General features: G+C 42.9%; 1 protein-coding gene across 2 annotated transcripts in view; it reads left to right on the top strand.

Annotated features, from left to right (window-relative positions):
* The window catches only part of LOC132263468 (zinc finger protein ush), a 69,397-nt gene that overhangs the window by 53,788 nt on the left and 10,096 nt on the right, over positions 1–5,513 (top strand). The gene's annotated exons all lie outside the window — the stretch shown is intronic.

Raw genomic sequence — 5,513 nt, 5'->3', positions numbered from 1 at the left:
CCTCCAAATATTCTCGCGATGTGATGCAACACAGTTGAAATTGACACGAAAAATCACTGAGAACATTTGACGTTAGGAAAATCACTTTGCTATTTTTAGCGCAAAGATTCCACTAAAATAGTGCGGTCGAAGATATGTTCGTGAATACATAAGACACTTCGTTAAATCTGCACATTCAAAGTGTGAAAACTGGTGGAAAATTTGAGTTTGAAGGCTAAAAAATCATCAACTGACAATTCTGAACTCCTTAAAAGGCATTTTCTGTCCTTTTTTAGACTCCTTAAACTGTTTTTTTGCACTATTTTCTAACTTATCACATTCCAATCCATGTTTATCCGCGTCAAGGGGTTGAATCTCTTCAAATGCATAGATTTCAGAATACAAGAAGTTATTTTACTGTCTCAGGATTTATTTATAGACAATTTCTGTCTTCATTTTCCACCCAAACTGATTGAAATAAGATTCTTGAGGTTATGTTTGACTTTCAAGCTGTTTCTTGCCTCTAAAATTTAACCAATCTGAAGCCTTTTTGAACACAAATGTTCAATTCTGACAAGAAAAAGACAAATATTTCCAACTCAAACAAAAATTTGATCATTTAAAGGTTTTTTAAAGGCCTTGAAATCAATCACATAACCTAGAAAAGCAATGAAATTGATTTTCTTCCGACCATAATATCTGCCCCTTGGCTTCACTTTCTTTTTCCCTTGTTTAAAGTTGATGGAAATAACACAAGTTTCACCCCTAATTAGAATTTGATGGCTGAAAGCTTGGCTGTGGCCGATCATTGTCTGGATTGTGAATCGTCATTTATCAAATTCACCTGCGCCCGTTGATCTCTGAGTGTGTCAGTGAGATACAGAGTCGCCGTGCTTGTTAGATGGCCGCGCGATTTTCCACAATTCCCAAGTAATAATTGAACGCAGTGAAATCATCAAAATGGAGCCGCCAACGAAATGACACTTCAATGGGCACCCGTTGACATTTGGGATGAGATTTTATGTGCCTGGGATCTCAAGTGTCCCTTCACCTCTGCGGTGTGTCTCTCAAGGTGTCTTCCTCTCTGCCTTTTCTTGTGATTCTCCCTCTTGACACTCAACTCCTCGCGCATCGCGCTGTGTGACATGGACAATTAGCATGCGGACACATGGAAACATTTCCAATCTGTCGGCTTCCTCCGCGCTTCTCTGGCGGTATCGCGTCTCGCCAGAGACGCACAGAATCAATTTAATTGCTCCGGCGTAGAGGAGATGTTTTTATTGGGAATCCTCCTTGGCCAATTTCACTCTTGGCGGACTCTTTATCGCGGTGGCAGAATGCGAGAAAGCATAATATAATATGCAAATTGGGACACACTCGACGGACTCCCTGAATGTTGTCGGTGTGCGCGAGAGGACAGGAAGCGGAGTTTCATTGGGAGGCGGAGATTTCTTGCCACAGAAGAGGCAAATTGCAGTGCGAAGTGGCGAAAAAGTGCCTTCAGGGTGTCAATTGGCAGGTGTTAAATGATGTCCTAAAAGCTGTAATTTTCTTTTTGGCATCTCGATGAAAAATCTCCGTTTTTCATACACACACACGAGGTCGCATTTATTTTTCTCCCACGGAATTTCTCAACATGCTCGCGGAGATGCAATTCTGCTGGTGGAATTGATTAGAGATGGGCGGAATTTCTTGCATTTTGCCATTCAACACGTGCCTCTCAAAATTGTAATTACACAGGGAGAAAAACGGTATGAAAAATCACTTCTTTTCTCCACTTATGGGCCAAATGAAATTGGCATTATGTGGCCAGTGAGACTATCAGCAAGAATGGCTTCACATTGGGCATTAGCTGGACAATTTGTAGTGTGGCTTTTATGGGCGAAAAATTCGCAATATTTTATTCTTACAGCTTAACGAGACACACGATTTTCGCGCTCTTTTTCGGGCGTATTTTTAACCATTCGAGAGACTAATGGTCTCAATTTGAAGTGTTCTCCGTGCGGTGTATTAATCCCTATCTCTATCTGGAAAGTGCACAAATTACTCGTGTGTGTATTTCACAGAAAACTTTTCCACCACTGGTGGAATACGTAGTGAAATTAGTTTTAAAATAATCTCCCATCGCTTCACTCTCACTCTCTGGAAAATCCCCGCAGCTTCGGCATGAATTGGCGCCGACATTGTCCCCTTTTTTTCCAGTCCAGCTTCCTGGGAAATCCATTACTTTCCGCGCCGTCTATATGTGTGAGACTGCATAGATAATCACTGAATGGCATTAAGTGTTGGCTGGTGGTGGAGAGAAGATGTATTGCGTGATTTCCGCACGCCAAATGGTTTTGGTATATTTACGAGATTACTGTGACTAATTGGCTGAAAATCTTTGCAATGTATGCGAAAATTCTCCCATATATTTCCCATAACATTGCGCGCTCAGCAAGCCTTCAATCAAAACCACGCCAATCTCGTGCATTTTCAATTATCCGCCAACTGTCGCGGGCGGAAGGTGTCTATCTCCACCCTCTTGAGAAAGCACGTCTAAATAGCTGTCTGTCGGGCGAGATGAGAGACGTTGATGGGTTAATTTGCTGGCTGGAGGTGTGAATGGTCTGAAAATGTCACTTCTGGGTGGGTTTCCTCCTCCTCAGCCTTCGAAACAGCACCATCGACTGAAATAATAGCACAATATTGGGAGAATGATGAGACAAGGAGTGATTCCGCCTTGAGAAATTGTACTGTGAAGAGACACACACGGCGGGAAAAAAGAAGACAAGATGATGACTCAATTACCATAATCCCATAAATTCCCAATCGGTGTCTAGCGATCTTCGAAATTATTTTCAAGTCATACATAAATTTTTCAGATTAAATTTTTCGCTCTCCTTTTTTCTTCGCGCGTCCCACCGCTAATTTCAGGGGTGGTCTCGCGCCGCCACAGAAGACACAGTTATTGCGAGTGAGTTTGAGCTCTTCTGCTCTCTGCACCGTGGAATATTTCGCAAATTTACACCTCTACGCAAGTTTACAGTCAATTTTCTGTGTTGTAAAAAAATAGACACGCAAAGTTAGGAATTCTGAAAATATTTCTTTTGGTGTTCATTTATAATTTCTTGAAGATTAAGTAAGGAGAAAATCGACAGAAGTTCAGATTTCAATCATTTATTTGATTATACCAAAGAAATATTTCAATATTTGATGATTGTATGAATTTTTGGATCATTTTTTGACAATTACATTATTTTTCCCACATATTGCCGCAAGAGGACAGCAGAAATATTTGACTATGGGATTATTAAGATTCTTTAAAATCCACTAGTGATTTTCCCCTTGCAGGGTTCACAAGAAAATGCATAATTTGATAGCGTTTTCTTATTGTATAATTGCGCTTACAATTTCTTAAGTCTGATGATCTTTTGGGTGTCCTTTGTGCATGGAATCCTTTGAGAAAAGCACAGAGGAATCCTGATCACCGTGAGCCTTGCGGCGTTCATCACGCGGCCTCACTCTTTCGGCGGTCTCTTTTCCCACTTTTGCAGCAACTTGTGCGACTCGGCGTTATCTCGCCGTTGAATTTTTCCGCCGCGACGTCGGTGGGCGGCGCGGGTGGCGAAAGTGTGAAATGGCAGAGCGGCGCTTGTGCGGGGGTGTGTATGAATAAAATTTAATCTCTCGCCGATCGGATTTTAAATAATTTTTCCCACCAAGCGAAAGGGTGGAAGGATCGAGAGGGATGCAACCGCAGGGCGGGAAGATACTCGATGGTGAGGCACAGATGAAGCTCTTGAGGAAATGGTTTGGTTTCAGAGCCGTGCATGTGGAGTGCAGAGGGGATTTGCCGAGCGGAGCCGGAGATCAATTTTAGATTTTGGGGCGGATTTATCGCTTCCGTTCGGGGAAAAAGGGTTGCCTCACTGTCTTTCTCGCCGGCTCCGTGAAGTATCTCTCAATGCAACTTCTCTTTTATGTCCAATTTCAATATAGTTTATGCATATACATGCATTTTTATGTGATTTATGTGGCTCTGCAGCTCTCTCGGTATCATCTCGCCTCCCCCCCCCCCCATTTTAATCGCCATTCTTGCACACAAAAGCCCCACTATATATACAGAATCCATTCGTGCCCTCAGACTGATAATGCGGAGAGTCAATCACTTTTCGGTGCGCTCGCATGGCGTGCCTCAGAGATACGGAATCGTTCTAACCAACTGATATCAATCATCTTTCTCTGGGGAATTTTAATTCAATCCATATTCAATTTTTCATCCAGTAGTAAATCTCACCTCGTTGCACTTTACTCGCTTTACTCTCACACTCCATCCTGAGCTGGTAAATACAGTGGCTGGTCTTGCGATTTGAGCCAAATTTATGACTGGCGATTCGCTGTATTTCTCCGCTGCGCGTTGTCCTGCAAAATCCCTGCATATTTTGAAATATATACGGAGTTATTATGGCTCTTAAGGAGCTTCGGGAGGGATAAACCCTACAAAAAAGAGGGAAATACAAAATTGTATGAAAAACTTGGGACAATCCTTTGGAAATACCACGGATTTTTATGTGACCCGTCCCAAGAATCTAGAAACAATCGAGAAACAGCATGAAAAGTAGAGAAAATCACGCTGCCAGCAATTGCTGCACCAGCAACTGTTGGGCGATTTGACTTCTTGAGGCCTTTCGCGAATCGGGTATCTCACGCACTTGTGCTCCAATGCAGATTCTCGCGTTGATGAAAAAGCTGGAGGAGTTGGACTGAGATGGAGAAAAGACCTGCATCGTCGTGTTTTCAAGGCAACAACAGCCACAGAGAGAGAACAAATTTTTCGCAACATTTTAATTGGCCGATTTTATCGTCGATGGACTTCCATTATAATTTTTTCCGTGATTCCACCTTATCTCGGGCCCCGAGAGTGCATTGTGTGTGTGTTTGAGGGAGGTTGGAGTGAGTGAAAGAGAGGGATTTTCAGCGAATGAGGAGTTTTTATTCATTTGCGGATATAATGTATCCTGGGCAAACCAATAATCTCCACTGACAGTGCAGAAGAGAGCGCTCTTGCGGCCCCGCAAACTTGCAGTGTTGGGTGTTTGGGAAAGAAAAACTAAACAACCAGGCGAACTAGCATCAGATTGGGCGCTCTGGCGAATGGTACAAAATGCTCCCCTGATAAGAATTTGCTTTTGGTATTATTATTTTGCATTTGACGGTGCGCGGCGAAGGGAGTGAGGATGCTGTTGTGAAGGGACTCTCTCACTGTATTTGATAATGTGTAGCAGATTAGACGAGTTTATGTTACTTCCACCAAAGTCACGAAATCGCGAATTGTGAGAGATGATAATGGTTTTGTTATATGGGAGTGAGACAGAGAGGAGTCAAGTTCTGCAAAGTGCCAGCAGGAATGGGGGAGGAAAATCCACCAGCTTCATTTGTCCGCCTTCCTCGCGCGCTCTGTGTGACTCTCTGTGTGCGGATTTTGTGAGAATTGCACGCGAGAGAGGACGAACGCGAGCGATAAAAAGCTCTTCACATAATTTGCTGTGTTG

The sequence above is a fragment of the Phlebotomus argentipes genome, unplaced genomic scaffold (genome assembly GCF_947086385.1).
Source record: "Phlebotomus argentipes unplaced genomic scaffold, Phlebotomus argentipes genome assembly contig_15, whole genome shotgun sequence".
Classification (NCBI taxonomy): domain Eukaryota; kingdom Metazoa; phylum Arthropoda; class Insecta; order Diptera; family Psychodidae; genus Phlebotomus; species Phlebotomus argentipes.
Note: the sequence above shows the minus strand (reverse complement) of the source record. Positions and strands in the feature narration are given on the sequence as shown.